The sequence below is a fragment of the Epargyreus clarus genome, unplaced genomic scaffold (assembly GCF_041222505.1).
Source record: "Epargyreus clarus isolate Ecla_fem2 unplaced genomic scaffold, WU_Ecla_fem_2.2 ptg000007l, whole genome shotgun sequence".
In the NCBI taxonomy this organism is placed as follows: domain Eukaryota; kingdom Metazoa; phylum Arthropoda; class Insecta; order Lepidoptera; family Hesperiidae; genus Epargyreus; species Epargyreus clarus.
Genome location: NW_027332215.1, coordinates 22,049,213 through 22,075,064, shown reverse-complemented (window position 1 = coordinate 22,075,064; position 25,852 = coordinate 22,049,213). Strand labels below are relative to the sequence as shown.

Here is a 25,852-nt window from a genome sequence, read left to right as displayed (position 1 = left end):
AAAATATTGATCATACTACTTTCAATTTGAAATTCGAGGTGTCTAAGTATTGCGACGTAGTCACTTATCACACGTAAGCCGGTACGTTGGATCGTCGGCCGAGAATAAATAATGAAGAGAGATCAGAAATAACTTCAAAGGCTAACAGAAATGACAATAGAATATTTATGTACACAATTAAACAAACGGTCACCACGACCGGTGTAAAATGATCGGGTGGATAATGGTCCTTTCTCAATACGAGAGATCTCGTACGATTGGACGCAACAAATGGCTCTTTCACTAAAGTTGGTGCAATTTATCTGATTCACACGGTACAGATTGTGTGGCGACTTTTATTGTGACCACTGTTCCCGCCTCTTACTTTCAGACCGTTGGGCCAGATAATAAACGCATTAATGTCTTATGCCACAAATGACATTATTTTGGTTTCTTTGAATCGATCTTACGAAATCGTTTATAAAATATTTGGAGAAAATAACAAAGCTTATGTCTTTATGTCTGTGTTTTTTAGGATTGTGATTTGTTGTTGAATTTCAGACACTGTCTCACAAGAACTTGTTTGTTCAAAACATTTTTTAGGTTATGCTGCTTGTGATTAGTAAAAGAGTGATATTAGTATGTGGTTTTCTGCCTATATAGTCCTTGATTCTTTTTCTACAATGATCATAAATAAAAATGGGCATTCAGTGAAATGTTACACATTTGATCTTTACTATTTCAAAAAACCTTCACAGTATTTATTTTGCTTTCAACCAAAAATTGGTCACTTTTAATTTTTTAACACTATTTGATTTTCAAAGATAATTATTGTGATTTGAATAATTATATGAATATATCAATAGCAATATCCAAGAACCGTTGATTGCATTGAATCAGTTTAATTACATTATACATAATAAGCTCATTACGATTGCTGAGATAATCGCCGGACATATTTACATATAACAAGTAATTATAACATTTCAATTTCCGTTCATTCAAATAATTATTGAATGCATATATGCTAAGTATACTACAGGATGTACATTGTACAAAGCTATAGAAACTAAAAAAATGCCCAAGTGCGAGTCGAACACGCACACTGAGGGTTCCGTATCACCAAATATTTATTATTTCTTTTATTTTTAATATCTGTATCTCAGCAGTCATAACAGAGAATGTATTGAGGAAATTTGAACTGTCTACCTATTGCGATTCAATAGATAAAGCGAAACACATCGAAAAATAGCGATTTCTTGTATAGCGACCCCCCCCCCCCCCCCTATTTAGGTATTTTAAAGATTTTTTATTTTTAGTATTTGTTGTTATAGCGGCCACCGTTATACCCTGCAAAAATAGGAAGAAAATAAACTTAGTAAATTCAATAATCTGCCTTCATTATACCATGGTGTTTCTAATCTATTTTACATATCAAACGGAATCATTTATTTTAACATAATCCATAATGTAACTTTATTCGCACATTGGATTAAATTTGGTTAAATCAAGTTTTTAAATTCAAATTTAATTTTCTCTTTATGGTAATGCAAGGTTAAATTAATATATTAAGTACAAAACTGGAGGTAAATGGCAACGAAACCTGAGAATGTAGAAAAATATAGACTGGATAATTTATACAAAGTACGACGTACCTTTAGCACGTTGTTAGACAAGAAAATGCACAAGAATTATCCTAATATAATTTAGTGATGTTTCTGATATATTACGGAAGAATCTGGAACCGTATATCCGTAACCGTAAACATGGTTTAAGTTTGGTTATGTTGTACCTAAGATGGATTAATGGTTGATACCTAAGATATTCAAGGAATTGTATAAGTAAAGAAAAAGTAGACAAATATGTAAGAATTTGATTAATTTACTATGTACCTATCTGTGTTTCATTTAGATTCCACCGATTCGGTTACGTTTGTATATATATTTTTATGTCGGATATCCGATACTTTCGGTTATGGTTACAAATCTCCGTAACAATCCTGCTACGATTATAATTCTTATGTAACTACATTGAGATTCACATTAAAACCGTTGAGATACGTTAACGGCTTTATAAACATGTGCTTAATTTATATCTATGACCTCGTAACCTATGGTTTCTTACGAATAATGTAATCTTTATATATATATTTCTTATGTGCGTGTGTATGTCATTAAACTCCTCCTATACGACTGGACTGATTTTGATGAAATTTGTTGTGTGGGTTCAAGGGGACATGAGAATGGTTTAGATTCGCAATTTAGTCCGTGGGAAAAGGTTTTTTTAATTAATTTTTAATTCGTAAGTAGTTATAGAAACTATGCATTTGATCAAGTGATGATCTTTAGCAAAGTTGTTGTCCAAGAGCCCACGAGGGTTTGGGAGTTGGTAAGACCAATTTTCGACAGATGGCACCACTGTCATTCCAATGCAGGTACAAATTTTCCATTTTATGTATGTCATATTATTTCTTTAAAATGCGGGCGAAGCCGCGGGCACCACTAGTAGTATAATATATTTCGTACAAAAGTGTTATCTATGGTATAATGTACGTGTAACTTAGACAGTCCATGTTAAATGTTCATGTGATTCTATATTACATTTTTTAGTCTCTGGTGCCAATTAAAGTTAGAAATATCGAAACAGCTTTAAATACACTATAACGTAGTTCGTTTAAAGAAAATTTTAAAAATATTTAAATTTTGAATACAAACTGATACATTATAATAACTTTTATAGGGTGCCGTACCTAAAGGGTAAAAACGGAACCCTATTACTAAGCGTCAGTCCGTCTGTCCGTGTGTACAACCCAGTTGGCTATATCTCTTGAACGTAATATATCTAAGACACTTATCTAATAAACAAAGTATGTATAACGGTGACCGCTATCACAACAACTAAAAAAAATAGCTTAAAAAATAAATAGGCCTTCGCCATACAAGAAACGGCTATTTTTTGGTGTTTTTCGCTTTATTTAACTATTAGGTGGACTGTTCAAATTTTCACAATACATTTACTTAGGTATACGGCAGCTATAATAACTGATAATGAAACATAGATCTATCTATCACCAAAGCGCCCCACATTTGAGGCACAATTATACTATTTACTGTTCTTTAAATTATTCCTCGATTGAAAATTATTTTACACTTTTTAATTAATTTTATCTTAAAAGCGTGTTTTTTAGTTTTTTAACTATATTTTTTCAAGTAAAAAGTATTTGACATAAAAAATCGATGTCCCGTTTTGACTGAAGTAATCATTGGTCACTATATTCCATGGTCAATATTTACGTTTGCGTACACTTGAAACGCAAGGTCAAACACTAGTTGTCTTTTTTATCACATTGTTCTAACAGCTCTGTCCCTTATAGAACATTTGTCTATGTAGTTAAAGGTAAGGAAAATAAAAAACGTGCATGTGTGATATGAAAGCAGTTTCGCTCAAGTTTTCTCTCAAGTTAGTGGGCGTGTAACCTGTCTATAGTATAAAATGTCATTGTAATAAAACAATGAAAATTTGATTGTACGGAACCCTCCACGTGCGAGTTTGACTCGCACTTACACTCGCAATTATTATTACACACCTGCTCCCACATACTCGTACCCCTGCGGACGTGTGTACGTTCGAAGGACAATTCATTAGAACTCATCGTAAGCTACTAGATACTTACTTATCATTAACATTTTTATCTATCTTAATCTTAAAGGTAATTCCCATTTTGTCATTCTTACTTTACGTACTTTAATAGCTTAGTTTCATATCCTAAAGACGTACTCAAATTTCAGTATGTCTTGGGAGGACACAGGGAGTAAATATAATAATCTGATCCAAAATTACTTTGTTTAAATAACTTAACCCTTCGTTATTTCGCCTTGAGTACTTAATATTACTTTTATGTAGGTAATTGTAATTGGTGAACAAGACCATGGACATCTGTGACCAACTATACAGGTCTGTGTCATAGATAAGTAAAGATTACTCACTCCTAACAAGAAAATGTACACAGTTTTGAGAATTGAAATAGTTGCGTAAAAAAGTTTTGCCACGTCTCCGTGCTAAAATGTCCATAAAATATTTGAAATAATTATTTACTTATTATGTAAATTACGCAGTATTAGTTATTTATTCCTAAATTTTCTCTAAAAATGTTTTTATTTGTCAAGAATTCAAGAACTTACTAATAAGCCGTTTGTGTCTTCATTCAATTTCAAGGTGGCGAAGTATCTTTACTAATCTATGGTCTGTGTATAGAACGCTCTACTTGAAGCCGATCACAGATGCGTTACACTATTGTGAATTAAGATGATAGCCTCTTAGGTATATACAGGCTTTACCATCTTCTTCTTCTGTATATGTAATAAAATTGTAATTGGTCACTGAATGTAAATACATGGTAAATACATTTAAAAATTCACAACGCGGGGCCTTTATAAACGTAAGAGAATCCAAAACAAGGGTTTTTTTTCATTTTGTCTGTTTGTCTGTATGTTTGTGCACGCTTATCTCAGAAACGGCTTATTCGATTTGAATGCAGTTTTTAGATTCATATTGTGATAGGCTTAATCTAAAATGTAATGCTTTTTCATTGAAATCGATTATCTTGGGTTGACAGCTTATTACCCGACTGCCAAGGAAGAGTTATGTTTATCGCGCGTATCTTGCATGTTTTTCTATCTGTATTTGATCGGATCTAACAAACGGCTGGATGAATTTCGACAGTTAATATGTCATTATATTCGTCTCATTGACCCGAGTGTACTTGGATAGGTGTTAGAAAAAAAAATTCAAAATGGCGGATTTTTGGCGCGAAATAGTAGCACATTTAAAAAAAAGTTAACCGACCCTATCGAGTAGGGTTTCAAATGAAAGGAAATTAAATGGAGATTATAAAAGTATATTTGTGTATATATAAAACAGCAAGGTGACTGACTGACTAACTAAATAACTAATTCACTTTTCAGAAATCGACGTACAGCCGAAACCACTGACCTTAGAGTTCTGAAATTTTGCACATAAGTTTTCTATATAGCGTAAATAAGTACTAAGAAATGTATTATGGAAATTCTACCTCTAAGAGGGTAAAATAGGAGATGACAGTTTTTTTTTTCAATCCTTTAATTTTGAAGCAATTACTATAAAATTAAAAATTTAGCTTTCTGGATAGGGATAAAGATATGTCTATTTATCCCCTTCCAAAAACTCTGCTCCGTAGAGGGTAAAATGGGGTTGAAAGTTCATTTGAAAAACCGTTAATTTTGAAGCAAACACTATTAAATTCTGTAGCTGGCTTGCTGGATAAAAATAATGAAATTCTACCCCTAACGAGGTAAAATAATGTCTGGAACTTTGAATTACTGGAGTTATCTATTTTATAGAGCGTAAATGGTGGGATTTGTTTCGCGAAATAGTAACACGTTTTAAAAAAGTTAACCAAACCTATCGAGTAGGTCATCAAAATAAACGAAATCAAACGGAGATTACATATACATTACATACAATACATCGAGATGACTGTCTGACTAAATGAGTAGTGTTGCTGTGCCAGAGATCAACGCACAGGGAAACCGGAATTTTACTCATAGGTTATTTCTATAGCGTAAATTAGAGGATAAAATATGATAATATTGTTTGAACATCTTTTGATTTTGAAGCAGATACCTACTGTGAAACTTTGTATTTGGCTTTTTGGATAAAAATAATGAAACGCCTATTTCACCGCTTTTGGTAATTCTACTTCAGCCTTTTTAGTGCAGTCGGGTTTAAGATTTTTTAATTAAATTATTTGTTTAAAAATTTGTCAATTTCAAAGCAAGCACTATGACAATTAGCCATTGTCTTTTTCAATTGTCGTTGTCATTGTCACATACTTCTAAACATAAAATTACAAAATAATTTGTAAACAAGGATAATTTGTAAAATGTATTAATTGTAATATTACTCATTTTATGTCAGTTAAAATGTGTTCAGAAAACAATTTATCCGATATCAAAAACCTATTATGGCTATCATGGCATTTATGGCTAGAGCTTCAAACCATTCGAAAAAAACCATAATCGATTAACTTTCAAATGCCTTTTGCATCATAACAACAATAAAATAATCGAGCCTTCGTTCCATAGTGAATGAAAAAATGAAAAAAAAAATACAAAAGAACGAGCGACGTTCTATCGTAACCTGTATTTTTTTTAATCTTCTGAAAATGATCAAATTTTTAATTTACTATATAATTTATTTTCTTTTCTCCTTTTCATTAAATCTTTAGATGATTTATAAAACAAATATTCTGTTTACAAAATATTAAGTAATCTATATAATACGATATGGAGTTGTAATCGGTTTGTTGTGAAATACCTAAAATTTACAAAAATTCATATTTGAACATTTCAGACATTTTTTGTTGGACCAAATGGGCATTTTTCTTTGAAAGTTATGTAACATCAATGACAATGCAGGCAGCCATAGCCTAGTGGTTGAAACTTAGCCTCTCAATCGTGGGGTCCGAGGTTTAAAATTCTCCTCCCTCCGTTTTCTGTTCTGTGAGTGTTAAAATTATCACTTGTTGTAACAGTAAACGAAATCATCGTCAGGCACCCCGTAGTACATACACGCCTGAGAGTTCTAAAAAGTTTAAGCCATAAAGTCGTGTGAAGTCAATATTCTACAAATTTTCGTTAAAATATTATTTCTACAAATTGACATTGATGGTAAAATACTTTATGGTTATATACAATGTTATACACAATACAGATATAAAGACCGAAATATAAGTAAAATGAAAAAAAAAAACAAAAAATAAGGTTACAACAAAAAAAAGGAAAATATCAATAATTTATGAAGAAGAAATTCTTAAAGAAATATTTGATAATATGTAAAAAGTAAAAAAAGAGACGGCTTCCTAAACAACGCTCCCGGGTGGGTTCGAACCACCGCCTCTCAGACTAACAGTCGAGCGCGCTACCACTACGCCACGAGAGCTTACTTGTCAAGGGCGAAAAAATCCTACAGTTCCTACAGTTAACACTCTTTTATCAGTCTGGCAAATATTGATTGTGTGTTTAACTGTAGGGCCTCAAATTATATAGCACTAGCAATAACATACAACTTCGTCCACTATTTATTTAACATGAGGATTTTTAGAAGTTAAAATCGTTCTATATTCTGGTTCGACGATGACAGTACCATCAATATTTTGTCTATATGGGTGTTATAAAGATCTGCCATACTGATAAGATAAATTCCAACCTATTTTACTAAACTTAGATCCTACACAGTACAAAAAACATTCTCGTATCATCACTCCCGGAAAAAAGAATGTTTTAGTCGCTAAATTGTAAAATTTGTCGCTGGCTTAGTTTTTGTCATTAAATAAAATATTTAAATTTGACCTTGCAAATGAAATTTGTGGATAGATTGCTTGGAATATTCTGTTATAAGCATTTCCAAATACATGTTTATACGAAAAAACAAGATAATCGGAGGTATGGAATAAACTCCGCCTCAGACAACATGCTAAGTGCTACTAATTCAATTCTGTCCTAAATAATACTATAATACATTTTAAAATTTAGAATGTTACCGAATCGTTGGTTTTCATAGTTTTTAACGTAATCATTATTTTAGGATTTAACATGAATGCAATAAATACTCTCAATAATACATGAATAATCTATATTTGTACCTGCCTTACTCATAGATGTTACTCATCCATTCATATTACTGACATACTCGTATGTATATATAATTATATTATATGGCGTAAAGGAAGCAGCTGGCATATTAGTGAGTTTTCCTCTTCCTATGATAATGATTGTTAGAAACTGTTATCAAATTGAGGTAACTTAAAAATGATCTAAAGCAGACTTATGATAAGAAAATATTTCAAGTAGAATTCTACAATAAGGCATACTTTTAAAACATTTACTTACATGATAACATTTTTGTTACATTTCATGTACCTATTGAAGACGGTAAAATAATTTCCATGTATAATGTATAACAAGCAATATTTCTATATAGTTTCCATTATTATTATACGTATTACAGCAATATAGACAGGTGTAATTCACCACCTGCCTATAAAAAGCTTATTTTAAGAGGTACCTACTCACATTATTTAAACGATATGTCATATGTTTATGAGTATAGATAACAAGTGTATTGTGTTAATGAGTGAGTGACACAAATGAGTTTTTGTTGAGGTCACGTCCAGTGAGACTCATACATTTGCGATTAATTTATTTTAAAAGTTTTAACCCGTTTCATTTAAAATAAATGTTTCTTTTAGTCAAAAAATACTTTCCTTTAAACAACATCAAGTACGAGTAATTATATGACAAATTACAATCATTTTCATTTAATTGTCATTTACCTTTATGTAGGCCAAGCGATTTAATTTACATTAATAAAATTGACATAGATTAGTAAAAAATATAAGAGTAAAATTGCTTTCCGAGCAATGTCTTGCAAATAAAACTAATTACTTATGTCGTCAGACCAAGAAGTCTACATATAAATTGACGCCGACTTGAAGTAGAACTTCTGCTCTATATAGAGTTGGTTGCGATGCCCATGGGCTACAGCACTTACACAGGACTGCATTCTCTTTTGCTACTTCAGCTTATAACATACTAGATGACCCGGCAAACGTTGTGTTGCCATATAAAAAAATAAAAATGTAACATCGAGGTATGAAAATTATTAAATAACTGAAATGGCTATTAATATGGGTGGGTGATAAAAGGATAAAAATTTAGGGTTGTAAGTATGTATTTTTAATGCCATATTACAGAAAAATAAAAACAAAAAATTATTTTCAAAAATGTATGTATGTATCAAAAATGTATGTATGGGTATGAAAAATAGATAATAGCCGATTCTCAGCCATACTGAATATGCATATAAACTTTGGTGAAAATCGGTAAAGCCGTTTCAGAGGAGTACGGTAACTAACATTATGACACGAGAATTTTATATATAAGATTATACAGCATTATCATTAATATGTCGCTTGACTGAGCACCGGCGTAACTATACCATAGGAGAGCTGTGGCAAATTCATTGCCCTAAGAATACTTCGCTCACGAATACGTCCTATTTGATTAATAATTTATTAATTTTAATTTATAAAGGGTTTTTTTCGCTGGCCGAATATAACATCCATATACAAAAAAAACATCCATAATACAAAATATAACAATCCATGCATCATAAATAATTAATTATATGTAGCATTATGTAAAATACGGAGTTTCTTTCGCCACTTCGTTTCCATAACGAAATACTTTTCAAACACGTCCTATAGTGATTTAGACATTTTTGGTCACTTTTAAACTCGCAGTCTATCGGGCCATCCACCCCGTTACACCCCACGGACACCCCATCAGGCTGGCGGTCCTGCCACCCTTTAATTACGCCGCCGCGACGGAGATAAATCCGGAATCATCCCTTGCAAATTGAAATGGTATTCTGGCATGCGGATTTATAATATGAGTTACTAGTGTAATTAAAGAAATAAGTAACATATTTTTACATGTTTGTTCAAATTATCGAGGCTTCGATAACGTCTAGACAAACAAGAAGATTAATTTCAGATAAATAATTGTTCGTCGCTGATTCATTATTGCATGTACAAATATTTTTAATAATAAAATAACAAGAAAAGCCGTCTGCAATAAAACAATGATATAAGTGATATGGCCCGATAATGTATTTCGTAGGTTTACGTCAGAAAATAATTCGCCAAGTACGAGGCGAACTTGCACATGGAGGCTTCCGTATCACCAAATATTCATTATATGTGCATTACTTAAAAGTTAGATCAAAAATGCCGAAACATACCGGTTTATTGTATGGAGACCCCTCTGTAAAAATGTCAAGTGTCTATCTATTACGGTTCACGAGGCGAGCCCTGTGACAGACGGACAGACAGCGAAGTCTTAATAATAGGGTTCCGTTTTTACCCTTTGGGGTACGGAACTCTAAAAATGAAAATGTTGACGGAACCTTCCGTGCGCCAGTTTTATTCGCACTTGGCCAATTTTTTGTGGTATACTGCGGACTACGGTGGGCAATGAAGCGTGCCGCGCGCCGGTCCGTTGAGAGCCCGCTCCACACTAAGCCTTGTAACGTTCCACAAATATTGACTAGCGAAATAAGCTATATCGTTGATTATGACACATTACCTAAGTATAGGCGTTTTAGTACCTATATCATTAAATATTTTTACTACTTATACTTTTATACTTTTACTTTTATTACCTACAATCATGCTCTCACAACTTTGTTATTGTTAGATGTGGTTGAGAGATCGAGTCTTTCATTTTAAATTAAAAAATAATATGGGACTCGCAGACTAGCATGCAGTCCATCTGTGTAAGTGGCTACTGCCGCCAATGGACATCTGTAATTAACCACACATAAGATTAGGTTCCTACCTGACTTCGGCCACACATGCGCCGGCTATCTTTATGATTAAGCCTTGGAAAAGCATGTCTCCCTTATCACACCCTTTTTAACAGAACACAATAGCACTTAAATATTAATACTTGACTTGGTGATAGCCTAGTGGTTAAGAAACGCGGCCTCTCGATCGAGGGGTCCGAGGTTCAAATCCCAGGCACGCACCTCTGATTTTCAAATTTATGTGCGTATTAGAAATTAATTATCACTTGCTTAAACGGTGAAGGAAAACATCGTGAGGAAACCTGCATACCTGAGAGATTTATAAAAAATCTTAAAGTTATGTGAAGTCTACCAATACGCACTTGGCCGGCGCGGTGGACTATTGCCTAATCCTTCTCATTCTGAGAAGAGACCCGTGCCCAGCAGTGGGACAGTAATGGGTTGATGATGATGATGATGACTTGACTTGGTATGTTAAAAAGATATACGGTTAATGTATAAGGTATACTTGTAATTAAATCCTTATTTACCTTCTAGGACATCCACTAAGAGCTAGAAAGAAGATGTGCTATTTTATAAGTAAATAAAATTAATTACTTTATGTAACGAGCTTATTTTCTTTTTGTCTTCAAACTGCTTTTGAATATTAAACTACATAACATATTAAAGATTTATGAGGAACAGCTCCGCCTTCGGCGATATATCTTACCCGTAATAATTTCCTGATTTCCATAATTTATAATTACGTAACATCTCAAGTTACAGGATTGAAGTTCATATAAGTAGGTACCTACCTATTACTTAAACTTCAAAACCACAAGTTTAAACACTATAAAATGATCAATGAACATTATGACATGTTTAACAAAAACAAATGAGTACAATTAATTTTAATGAAGTACAAGTAACGTATTGTATGGACGTAACTAAAAGACATTTAAAGAAAAAAGAACAATAAAAGATTTTATAAATAAATGAAACTTGTTGGTAAAGTCGAAAGTGAATGAAATTCGTTAATAAAATCATTAAAAAATATAAAATCGTAAAATTACAATCTTTTATGAAGTGCAAAAAGTGACCTCATAAGAAATTGCTATATATTATTTTAGTGAAAGTCGTAGGTACAGTCAGACTTATAATAGTGTGACACACGTTTTAAAAATAAATAGATAACAAGGTAAGTTTTGATAGCACAACTCCAAATCGAACATCATAATATGTCGTTTATTAAACATCTTACAATAACATCACAATGCCAAACGCACCTGTTAATATATATTATACCTACAAAAGTTAAAATAATAGTGGCTTACATTGAGATATGAGTCATGGGTCGTGTCATAATTGGCGTCAAACAGCTGGCAATACTCTATACATCGAATTAAAAAATACAAAGGTAAAATTTCAACTACTTATTTTCATTACTCATGAGCTAAGCTGTCTCTTAGCGGGACAAAATCCGTAATATGGAGATCCAGCAAAGAAATAAAGTTACCGAAAAAACACGGGCAAACGAGTTCTCGAATGGAGACCACGAATAAGCAAACGGACGCCATCTGGCTCGCTGGACCGACTACCTCAAGATGCCTGGTAGTAGAAGCTGGATGAGACAAGGAGGGTCTGAGTGTTGCATACCTTGGAGGAGGCGTATGTCCAGCTGTGGGACGTAAAAGGCTGACGTCATAATGATGGTGATGATGAAGTTCATTGACATTTTGGTGATTTTGACCCTTCATGATCCACGTGCAAGGAGTGAAATACAGTCGAACTCGAAATGAGAACCATCAAAACAGGCGCAAACAACGCCATCAACGAACTAATCAATGACTTCTCTACTGTTGCGAACATAGGCTTCGGAAAGTGCTACTACATCTGTAGACCTACATATCTTCATCATCAACCCATTACTGTCCCACTGGTGGGCACGGGTCTCCTCTCGATTAGGCCATAGTCCACCGCGCTGGCCAAGTGCGTATTAGTACATACCTTATTTGTAGATAAATCCATAAAATCATAGATCTTCACTGAGAATTGCAAATTTGCATGCATGGGTATTCGCCTATTTCGTTCAACCCAGTATCATTAACCTGTTGGCATTTATTTTCCTTGACCGTTCTGATACAATCCGCTAGGGGCGCTGATTGGAAATGTATGGGCAAATACGTAAACAAATACCAAACACATACAGTATTTTTTATCAAAACGTAAAATACATACTAAAGGTACAGGTTACGTTTGTTAGTTCCGGAAGGAGGGGCCGACAAAATGAAACTTACCGTGACAATGGGATAGGGGACCACGTATTTACGAGATCGCATAAAGTTATAAATGTTTAACAAATTCAAAATTAACAAATAATTACGAAATATATTAACATTACTTATGGAAATGTATGACGTCATACATTCGCATTATGAGATCCGTAATGAAGCTTAACAAAATCAAAATAATTACAAATTATAATGAAATTACTAATGAAATGAGTCATTCTCATATGAGATGAAGACGCGGAAGTGTGGAAAATTAAAGTTTCATGTTATGGAAATATCTAAGTTTCCATCAGTTACATAAAAGACATGATTTTGTTTCCAACAGCCGATTAAAGTTTCGTAAAGTGTTGGCCCAGCAACCTTCCATATAAGATTTCACAATAAAATAAAAAGTGATAGCCTGTCCCAAGGTCGCGCCGTCGATCTGATATCGAAAACCAACGAGATTGGATCAATTTTTATTATATGGCCATAGGGTTGTTACTTAAAAAAACTGTTGGAAAAGTTGCTATATATATTAGTAGTATATACCTATTTGTACCGTTTATACTAAAAATGTAATTTTAACGTGTATACAGAAGCATTATGGTCGTAGCTACTTTCCTATGATTTTATATGAAGCTTCGTGGAAATTCGTCCAAGAGGATTTTGATATATCGATTTTGATTGAAGGATTTTTGCGTTTCATTGGAACGGTGAAGATGCCGGCTGACAAGAATGAGATTCTTGTCCTCGCGAGTGGAAAAGCATCTGTGATCTCCTTCTGGTAAAACTTCTTCTTTCTTCTTCTTCTTTATTTACTGGAAGCTCCCTTGCTACCCCAATCTTAAAAAAAATTAAGGGAATTTGCTTCGAAAACAAAATTAAAACTTATAATTAGTACAACTTGTAAAAGATTGTAAATTTATATCCATCCATTTTCAATCCATACTTTTTAGGGTTATATAATTTTATATAACTTTACCACCTTTAAATACAGGTTACCTTCCACCTTTAGATACAAGTGGCAACCAGGTTATACATTATCTTTCTTTGTTGTAATTGCATTTAGTGACAGCACTATATTGATTTAAGGTTGATTCAGCGATAGTCATTGCAAATTAAGATATCTTTCGGAACCTTGATACATCCAGCTGATAAATTATCGAGCTTATATCTTGAGTATTAGTGGCTGCAAACATGTTTATAAGACAAGTGCTTTTGCGGCTATGATCAATTTATTAAGTTCGTTTTGTTACGGAACTTTTAAATGGACTTTTAGATGGATGGATATTAAATGGACAATGGAGATACATAGGTTTGTGAATAACTCTTTATGTTAAGAAGTAAAAAATATGCTTAAAGGTGCGTGAAGCCTACAAATTTGCGATTGGTAACGCGGCGGATTGGATTAGACCCCTCTTTGAGAGGAGAGTCGCAACAGCAGTAAATAGTAAAGGGTCATACTATAAAATAGCATGTAGTCCAACTGATGGTAAGTCATTACGCCCATGGACAAACGTCATCAACACTATACGCAATTGAAGATCGCAGAGATATTACTACCCTGAAACCTAAAGAGCAACGCCTCGTGTTACTTACGAGAGCTAAGTATGTTATAAGGCATAAATAAGTGGCGGTGTTAGATAATGTTTTTTAAAACGAACAAAAAACTACTGATTTAATAACGAATAATGTTCCTGTTACCGTTCTCTCAATATTTTTTCTAAATGTTGAAACATACTAAATGTAAACATTTGCATTAAAACACAGTGTACGTACCTGTTCTTATATAAAGTTATTATAATTTCAATCAATCTTAAATGTCAACGTAATATTTTTATATTTTAACTGGCAATATTTTGGCAGTGGGAGTTCAAGCAGACCAGTAATGGCAAGACCAGATTGAAGTAAGGACGTAAAATTTCAATGTTCAAGGCAGACATCTACCGTCGTGAGTCAGATATTGATTTAAATCCCTTTATTTTAAATCAGTGTTTTGGCATTGTCCACTACTGAGAACAATCAGTGAGTTCGAATCACTTTGATACTTCGAAAATGTCGTGAATGAAATTATTTATCACTTGCTTTAACGATAATGAAAATCTTCGTGCTACAACCTTCATACTGTATGAAAAAATTGAGTCGTAACCGAAACATTTTCAGTTTGTGGTCTAATTATTTTAATATCAGTGAAGAGAGACCCATACCAATTAGTAGAACAATTCATAGAGGGTTTACAGTTATTACGGCAATAGCGGACACACTACTCGCAACGGCAAAGCTGCATCATTTGGCGTTTTAGCGACTGCATTCATCCTGTGTCGCATTTTTGCGTTTATTTGCTACATCGAGCATAGCACATGCAAAGCAGCGACCGGCGCTCAAATCTGTGCGACATGCGACAACAATTGTCGATCGCCAATGCTAAAAATTGCACGTCTAAAGGGACGAGTCGAATTACCCATGTAGGTACGCTATCCCGATTTACGCTACTCCGACTTACGCAAACCCGATTTTACGCGATTTTTAATTTTCGTGTTTTTTAGCGCAACCCAATTCTCGATTATCGATTATTGCTCAATTATAACTTAATATTATTGCTCATTTAATGTAAATGTTTGTATTTGTCGCGCGGAGTCAACGGATTGTAACATGTGAAGTCATAACCCGACTTACGCGAATTCGTTACGCGGTTGTCGCTCTCCCTCCTATCGAGTATGTTCGCGGCATTACTGTACCATTACCATTACTTACTTATTTATGTATTTATATTTCATTAAATTTCAAAATTGATTTATGTCCACATTATTAAGATTCCAATCTCATAATTAGCGGTTACATTTCACATATAGACATCCATCAATATTCTTTAAATAATGTATCAAGGACATATTAAAGAAAAACAAGTTTGAATGCATGTACAAATAATTACGTATGTCGCGTATTTATTTTGACGTCTTAAGCAATTTCGCTCTCATTGCAGTATCGGATTGAGTGCAGTGTGAAAGTAGTGCATATTATTATTTTTATCCCGTCAAGGGCGGCGAGTGGTTGGCCCATGTGTTCGGAGATGTGGGAACGCCAGTAATCACCAGTTTCGCGATCTTTCGTTTCGTCATCGAAACTGCGACTGCTTTAAATAATTTAATAAACTTTACTTTTCGTTGTAAATAATATCAATGCCTTATTTAAATCTGTGGCTGACCGGTTGATGCAACCTGAACTATGCAGCAGAATGGAATGGCAACGACACTCAAATGATTGAAGAAGGATAACTTAAAAATCATGTAAATAAAACTTAAAAGAATTATATTAAATGCCTTGACCTATGTTTATTATGGGTCCGTTGTAGGCAAGACCATAGTTACAAAAAAGCTTAGGACGACGGGTCGAAAAAGTCGAAACTTGAAGATCTTGTTTATTAGACTAACAGTTATTTATGACGTTAATGATACCGAACAAAAAACTCCCTCAGGAACATTTTTACGTGTAGAGATTTTGGTAAAGCCTTCTAGAGCACTGTATATGATAGGTAAGTAGTAGTTATAATCTAGTCGCACGGCAGTGCGTTCTCCAAATTCTGGGATATAATATATACAAAGTAATAATAAATACTGGTAAACATTAACACAATAAGTAATATTTTTAATTCTACACCATATTCATATTCTCGCATTTCTTAAACGATTCATAATAATAAATAAGATTTTTCATAATCATAACCGTAGTTTAAATGTGCTTGCAACTAGTGCGCTAGGTGCAACCTGCGCGTTTGCATCAAAAGATCTAAGGTAGAGTTTCTGTTCATATGTTCCGGTGTGGTTATTCGGTGTAGTACATAAGTCAAAAAATGTGTAAGATGACGTTCTCCGTGCAAAGCATCTTAAGCTTTAAAATAATGAACATAGATTTAATAGCAGCACCATGTATAAGGTTTAAAAATAACCTATATTTGGAGCTGGAAACAACCATGCACACTCACAAAATTTACTTGAAATTCGTTAAAATGTGTCGCAGATAAGCGTGTTCGACATAAAGACATAAAGATAAAAGGTAAAATCGTAAAATATTTGTACACATAAATAAAATAATATATTACCTGACTAAATAAATTTACGCATGTGAGACTAATAAAGTAATACCTTATACTAATGAGAAGCTGTCTTATAATTTCTAAATAATCTTTAGCTATTGCGAAAACTACCGATTATACTTGGACGGTTTTATGCAATGTATGAGGTCAATCGTAAATTGGTAGCGCCATTACATCTGTTAAACATCACGCTGATTTGTTGCGTAACCGTGAAAATCGAATCGTTTAGAAGGAAACTGCTTCGCTCTGGTTACTCCTCGCAAATTCTACAGTTTAAGTATAACAAAATAATGGCGATGCCTGGAGATTGTCGAAAGGGCGTTGCACAACGCAGTGTCGCGAACCGACAAGCCCGGTGTTAAATTAAGCAAGATCGACATTCATTACCTCCTCATTACACAACCCACTTTGACGTTAGTCATTATCGATCCGCATAAATTTGTTTATGATTCAATCAATCGCCTTAATTTTATTCGATTAACAAGCTGTTACACCGACTGTACGCGCAGACCGTAATTCTTTCCTAGTGGGTGCTTACTTCGGAAAATAAAGCAATTTGTCGTGAAGGCTCTGCTATGCTCTAGCGAACTAAGGGTTCGGTAGGGGTGGTCCGGAACGAGCCACCAATCCTGTGGGCCACCAAACACAGTTACAAAAAAAGGTCGTCAGAATCAATCTGTGAAGTGTATAAATTAGCGAAAATTGTAATTATGTAAAATCAACATTCTCCTCATTTAACATTTCCGCCCCAGGCCGTCGACGACCTTAGTCCGCCACTGCTGTGATGATAACTCACAGACTGGATCCTTTCGCTTTTGCATGTATACGAAAGATAGAAAATTGGATATTATCGACATGTCTAGTTGTACGAGTACATGAAGATAATTTCGCAAGTTGCGGTTAAAGCTTGTGGCGCCACTACCTATATTCTTGTATTTGCTCTACTTCCATTCTATTTCAGTCTACGTAATCTAAAAACTAACTGACAAGCATTACACAGCTCAAAGTGGTGCGTCTAAGAAGTGAATTTTTGAAAACTCCTTAAATAAAGTCGACGAGCACTAAGAAATGAGTCTGGAAAATTCATCTTCCCCTAGCTCTCGCAGCCATTTTTGAACAGTACACGTGTGTTACGTACTCGCGATAGCGCCTACGCAAAAAAGATATGTTTAAAATTTATATGAAAACTACCTAATTACTAACAATAAAAAAACCCTTAGTGATTGTACTTACTTTTTCGGTCTACTAGTGGAGAAACGAGTCCAGGTGGGCGGTAATGAAGCAACATCGGTCGGTCATGGGATTAGTGACCTATAGTGGAAAATTTAAGCGTTTTCGTTCCGAGACCACGTTAACCAGTTGGCCCTGGTCGTTATTAAGTAACATTCTTCAAGCCTTTAGAGATTAAGCAGTTTTATACTTTTGAAGTATTGGGGTGGCGTGGTGTTTGCTCCAAGCTCTCTCTCTTATGGTCTATCTCTTAGCCCCCAAGTAGAACTTACTTATGTACATTTTTTTTTATATGATATAGAAGTAGCAGACGAGCATGCAGTCCACCTAATGGTAAGTGGCTACTGCCGCCCTTAGACATCTGTAATCAACTTTAGATAGCATTAGATATGTGGGATGAGGTCGGCCATTATGCGCCACTCTCCATGAGGAATACTGCTGTTATGAGGCAGATATAGGTGTGGCGGTGATGCCGCCAGAGTCAAAGCAAAAAGGGTTCTATTACATACATATATAGAGCAACCGTCTTAGCCCATAGGAGAGACATTTCATCTGGCTCCAAGTAGAGCTGCTGTATTATTATCTAGACATTTAATGGACTAATCATGAAAGCAACCCACGGATGCAATATATCTTGCCGGAACGAGATCGCCAATCAACCTAAATTCGGGGCGACATTAAAACATTATTTAAATTTATATCCACGTATCCATTAAATATCATTGAAACTGTAAATCACTCAAACTTTGATTAACTTATTACGGAACTGTTCCTTAACCTAAAGACGATATTTATTTACGATTGAGTTTAAATTACGTTGTATCGTAAAATAAAGAGATTGACGCAAGGAATATTCGAAGGGCTTCGATTCGAAGACTATATAATGATTTTCTGTTTGTCACAGCGACGGAACAGTTTTTAATCTTAAATCTTCAAAGCCTAGATCTTATAAAAAGAAATTGGCCACTATTACCTAGTTACCCCTGAGGACTAAAGTTGAAATGTCTTCGCACAAAGTCTACATCCTAACACTTAAATCCTCAATCAGTTCCAATTTTAATAGTTTGTTTTTATTTTGTTATTTATGACATGCTAAGTTAACTTGTGAATGCTACTGGCCCAGTTTCTTACTTCCGTGTTTTGTAAGACACCATAATCCTTCGTTCCCGGTTGCTATTATTGGATACCACTTGATAAATATTCGAGATGAGTCGGTCAGAGACCATCAATCTGCTTTGAGGCCGTATGGTCCACCACATAACTAATGAAATGCGTCAAGACTTCTTAAAGATTACAGCAGGAAAGAAGCATTCACCACCTGATTGTTAGTGGTCATTGATGATTAATGGGCAGTGATAGCCAAGGTTAAGTAACACGGCCTCTCGAACGAGGGGTCCGAGGTTCAAATCCCAGGCCCGTACCTCTGATTTTTCAAAGTTATGTGCGTATTAGAAATTAATTATCATTTGCTTAAAACGGTGAAGGAAAAAATCGTGAGGAAACCAGCACCTGAGAGATTTAGATAAAAAAATCTCAAAGGTATGTGAAGTCTACCAATACGCATTTGGCCAGCGCTGTGGACTATGGCCTAATCCTTCTCATTCTGTGAGAAGACCCATGTTCAGCAGTGCGACAATAATGGGTTGATGACGATGATTAATGACCATCTGGTCCCACTTCATATAGCAAATTACGACTCACAGGGTCGCCTCATATGTAAGACATTCAGACCCTTCCACTCAAATACAAGAACAGCTAGCTCTACATTAGAAATAGAGGTCAATAATGAATATTATCTTTCAATCTACACAATACTTTATTCATGTTATCATACCTATTATTAATTTATCTCTTTTATTTATAGAGCTAAGCAGACAAAATGCATAATCATTAAATTTAGATGCGTTTGCATTTTTTACCAAACAAAACATCAACCACCAATATTCAGAATACAAAAACAAAAAGTTTTATAGCTTTAATGATCAGAATAAACCAGCGACGCTTTTTGTTAACTTTGGAAGACTGTGAAGTTTTATAAACAATCTCGAAATAGGGATGGCGATTCTTTCCGAAAAAGACCAATGTTTGAAACGATTCGATTGAAGTGTAATCGATAATAAATCGATTCACAAAAAAAACGAGGGCCAAAGAATCGATCCTGCAAAAATCGATCTTCGTACTTTCAGCTAAGAAAGGATGAAGATAGCGGGATAAAATAAAAGGTCATCAGGACCACACAAGCACTTAAATGCGTACATCCGTCAGCAAAAAATATCTATAATACATTCAACCAACTTCGAAAATATTTATAGGATGAAAGATCGAGTCACTGAATCGATCCATTGAGATTGATTAAAATAATCGATTTTTGGCCCAAAAACGGTTCTTCGCGTAATCGATCTCAGATCGCCATCCCTAACTCAAAACTTGTTTAACGGCAGGCGGCGGCGACGGAGCGTTATTTTAAAATTCAATAGGCATCGAGTTTTTGTGGTAATCGTACGTATTTATAGACATCTCAAGAGTCCACAATGAAATAGTAGTTGGTAGATATGATGGAATTAGCAGTCGATTCTCTTTTTACCCGACTGGAAAGGGTAATTTTTAATGTATGTCTCGTTTTTTAGCAAGGACGGCAAAACAAAAGGCTTGACGAATTTCGAAATATTATAAGTAGGTAGATATATTACCGAACCTTGGTAACACACTCCATGCTTATTAATAAGATGTTAGTTTCGTCTAAACTGTTAGAGTTAGGTGTTTTTTCTCGATATTACTTCGAGATTTTTATACACTTCCTACTAAGTTAACCCCTTTGAGTATGTCAGTCTCTGCTTTATAGCACATATCAAATCAGAAGCCTACATCGGTTAACATTGTTGATACAAGGTAGATGATAAACTGCTAATCCGCTCTGAGTATAGCTCTGAATATAGAATCCGCTCTGAATTAGAATCCGCTTGACTTCACCTGCTCGAAACAACTTCAGAGCCGACTAGCAGTTTGGCGCGGACTATACGAATCTGAAGATACAATCGACACCTAAAATATGTTATTTTTTTAATTAAGTATGTTAGAGAAATTCTTTAGGTTAGTGAGATATAGTAAGCACACGTTAGTAATTTATATTTCTTTAGGCGTGTGAGTGTCTTGTATCATGCACGCGCATTCTGTCACGTTTTTGTTTTTTTTTTTTATATTATGTGAGTTGTCCGGCATGCTAGGCTCACACAATGCACTGATTTTTCGATTTTATGAGCATATAAGAAATAAATTATCATTATGTTTAATGCATACAAGCTTAAAGAAATTTTCATATGGATGCGAAGTCGACCAATATTATGGACAATATACTAAAGCCTAAAACATTCTGAGAACAGGCCCATCCCAGTAGGACAATAACTACTGACAATAAGACCTTTAAACATTAATTCGAAACCGAAGAAAGTATTAGCATTCAATACATCATGATACATGCTTGGTCCAAATATGTCACGGCGATAAATAATAATTCAATGCGTTTAGATAGTTCCAGACAGTAAGAGTGAAACAAACGGGGGACCGAAATGTCAAAAACTTTCTCCCTTTGTGCATTAGTATAGAATAGCCGGACGATAATATCTCGCCCGAACTGGGCCACTCGAAACCAAGGAGCAACGAGGCATTCGGTTCTGTATCTATGATAGGGTTGCTACTTAGATAATTTGATATCGATCCAGTAATAAAATCGATTGAAGTATAAAATGCTTTAAAATGGTGTTCTAAAGGTAAGTCTGTAAAAAAATGCAATTTTTTGGACTATATTTTCCTTTGAGTTCAAATGTACGTAACAGTATATTAACTTTTGCATGCTACATGTATGGTCTTTTCTCAATATTTTTTCATACAAATATTGCAAATTATTTTCAATAATTGTATGGAACCTGTAAATTACAAATTCGTTTAAGTAATTCTATCACAGATTATCTGTATTTGTAGTAAATACAGAAGCTTAAAAGGGCAGCACGTTCGAAAATATTTTCGCACTTATTTTATACTATTATTCAAACAAGTTTATATAACTAAATCGCGCGTGAAAACATGGTAATTTTATTATACATACAATTACAGTACAACTGTGCCAATCAGACTGTGACAACCCTAATCCACGCAAACAAATCCATTATATTTATTCCGTGGCTTCCGCAAACGACTGCATTGACCACAGTACGTAACTTTGTATAATTTCTGCAATATTATGTTTTGTACTGTCATAGATATGCACGTTGGAAAGTAGGCCAATATTTTATTTTCGCAGACATTTTTTGTGGCTATAAAAAGCCAGTTTCCTGCATGACATGCACTATTCTAAACACTTGTCTATAATTAACCGGTAATTCTATAGATTGTTGATACGTTGTCAAGAATGATATAAAAACCATTATTACTTACTATTTGATACTATAAGAATAGAGTATTTTTTTATTTTTTTCTATTAGCTACCGTTAATATTCCGTCGTATAAGTTAAAGATTACAACTCTATCTCTTTATGAATTCCGGTTCAATTTTTTTTTATGTTTTTAAATTCAAAATTGCTTACTTTTAATAGCGTTGTATAGTCCGTACCAAACTGCTAGTCCGCTCTGAAGTTGCGAGGAGGTGTAATCATAGGTGTAATAAATTTCCGACGCGATTCATTTCTATATTCAGAGCGGACTAGCAGTTTTACGCGGGCTGTAATAAAATAACAAACAGACATTCAGTTTATTTATATCTTGATATAGATGTGACTACAGCATTTTATTACCTCAACTACAGACCTAATTGCGGAGAAAGCTAAGTGGGCTGCAATCTAAATGACAGAAATTAAAAACAGATACCAAGTGACTTCCACGAACAGATTTAATCCCATTTCTGTTAATCAAGAACTTCCTGCCAGTACCGGTAAGTATTACGGATTTATATGTTTCGAACTAGAAATAAAAGCGTAAAATCATTCATTAGCAATCTATGGCACTGTCCCATTGCTGGGCAATGACCCTACCCTGGCCACGTTTGACACGTGCGAATATTATGGGCAATATTTCCTCATAATGTATTTTCTTACACGTAAAGTAATATCATCAACTGAAAAATGTTAGAGACTGCACCTAGATCTACCATAGAAAACAAAAATGTAAACATTTCCTATTCTAGATCCAGAATATTCCAGAATATGTACGAAGTGATCAACCTTTAAAATTTATTCCCGTTAACTAAAAGTAGGGCTTGTACCACATTGAGATTCAATAAACTATCTACGTCACGCGACTCCGCCTGCATTCGTTGATTTAATTTTTGATCGAGTGATTATATTGTAGTTTAAAGTAAACTTCCTTCCCCGTATAATCCTAAAGGTATGTTACTGTAAAAGTTACTGTAAATGTCCGATTTACTTTACAGTTTTGCTTGTGCAGTAGGAGAAAAAGTCATTTGTTTTAGTGCATATGTGATATGTGTAAAAGATTATCCTTATTTCATGTATACACGGAGATATATTTATCCGAAGCATTCCGGCTTAGTTTTCACAGGTGCCCTACCTAAGGCTCTATCTATGGCTTTAGGTAGGATTTTAATCTTATCAGTGGTTGATTATACTTCATACTCGTCTGCCACTCCCATAGTATAATGTGATCGATATTAAATTTCCTATGTTAAAAAATTAAAAATTACAAACATACTCTGTGATGAAGTTTATTTGTGTTGAAGAATCAAGACGATTTCCGAACAATACACAATACCAATTATTCCTTATCCAATCATCAAAAGGCCTCGCACCTTGGATATAACGGATGTGAGTATGTACAAATATATCATGTAGTTCTAGTTAATTTTAACGGGTTTCATTTATAATTCTACATGGAATTGATTATTTTATTTTATTAAATCTTTACCAAAAGGAACATAATCCTGCTTCACAAAATCTGTCATTTTAAACAACTTGTTGCAATATCTGTAAATGATTATAATGGATATACTGGATGGTAGTTAGTTTGAGGGTCAATCTATTCGAAATAGTAAATGTTTTGCTTTCTGTATAATATATATGCATAACCCCGAATCCCGCGCGTCTAGACAATACCCTTACTTAATATTATAAATCCAAAAGTAACTCTGTCTGTCTGTCTGTCTGGTTGTCTTTTCTTCACGCCTAAACCACTGAACCGATTTCAATGAAATTTTGTACAAAGATAGTCTAAAACCCGAGAAAGGACATAGGATAGTTTTTATCCCGGAAATCAAACGGGAACTAGGGATGGCAATCTAAGATCGATTAATCGGGGAATCGATCTTTTGGACCACAAAAGTCGATTATATAATTCGATATTAGTAAGGATTGAATCGTAAATTATGCATTTGATCAAGTAATGATCTTTAGCAAAGTTGAAGGTACGAACTGTCAGTTTTATGTATGTTAGTATGTTATATTATTTTCTTTTAAATGCGGGCGAAGCCGCGGGCACCACTAGTAATGTATAAGCAATTCCTGATACCGTCATATTAGAAAAGATGACACTATGCGATACAGGGTGAGTTCGGCAACAGACAAATAAACGAGTCGAAAAGCCTAAACTTCGTACTATAAACATTGAACGTGTCAGTCACGGGCCGTGCCACCCTAATCATACTTTTCTATAAGATATTTAAACGTGTTACGGTATGTGTTACGGTAGCTATACATACTATAATACACGTTGTATAGGAAAATACTATTTTGTCTGCAACGGCAAGCGTCCGATACTCTTTGTATGTAGAAGCGAATGAACCTTCCTACGCAGACCACATAAATGTGCCAATAACTCATGATCTTAAGCAATGTTTAATATCCTGTAGTAATATCATGTTCACACAGCTTATACCTACGTGTTTTCGCATAAACCTTTTTGTTGATACCTCCGTAATAACTTCCTAGCGAGCGATAGATATCTGTGACAAAAACAATTGGCGGAGGTGGACAAAAACGCCATTGTGTGGTCCCTACGAGGGTGTTGAGAAACATTCAACGTTTTTAAGGTCAATTGAGCCTAATAACGCAAATTGGAATTTCATTTAGGGTTCCACGGGTTTCGTAAGAACAATTAGTGGTTCGTTCATAGGCTTTTAATTGTATCGTGCAAAAAATTCGTTCCGTGTAATTTCAATTTTTTGTCCCAGCTATGCTGATAACCTAGCTTCATAGATGAATAGCATTTTAAATAAGCTTATACTATGAGTAATACATTTCTATGGGCTCAAAACCATGAGGCACTATATTCCTTCAGAACTGAGAAAGGATTGAAAAAAAATTGTTCTGAAGCTACTCATAATGTTATATGGTAGTTTTCGTTTTATTGTATTTGTTTTTATTTTTTCAGTTAGTATTTCATTTGCCTAATATAATATACTTGTAAGCATAATAATTTTATTACAAATGCTAACATTTACGAAACATATTTTAGAAGTATTTTTTTAATAAGTCAAGTTATTAAGTAAGTAAGTAAGTGTTATTAAGTAAAAATGTTTTTAGTAAGTTTGCAGCGATCATCATAGGTAACCCATTTTTCGCAAACTGTTATTAAGCGGACCACACAGAAATTAACCTTTAAAGAGTTGAGTGGCTGCGGTTATTAAAGCAATTTATTGTCGGGTTCACATCTCATTATCGCACGAACTGACTTTGACATGGTTTCCTTCTGGGCTCTTTTTTCCACTTGTTGTTATAAATACAGTTTTACCTATATTCATTTACTTTAATTAATCAGTTTAACGCTCATTAACTGACGCGAAAGGTAGATCAACTTTTGAGTTTCATAACTTGTATTATATTTATGCTTATATGCTTTATTTACATTAATATTTTAAATAGTAAAATTTGTATTCTGTCTGTTTGTAAAT

At 34.2% G+C, this 25,852-nt stretch overlaps 1 protein-coding gene and 1 non-coding gene across 2 annotated transcripts in view; both read right to left on the bottom strand.

Moving 5' to 3' along the window:
• Nost (Nostrin) overlaps positions 1 to 25,852 on the bottom strand; it is a 107,981-nt gene that overhangs the window by 55,059 nt on the left and 27,070 nt on the right. The gene's annotated exons all lie outside the window — the stretch shown is intronic.
• TRNAN-GUU (transfer RNA asparagine (anticodon GUU)) lies at positions 6,886 to 6,957 on the bottom strand. Its single transcript has one exon. It is a non-coding gene; the product is annotated as a tRNA-Asn (tRNA).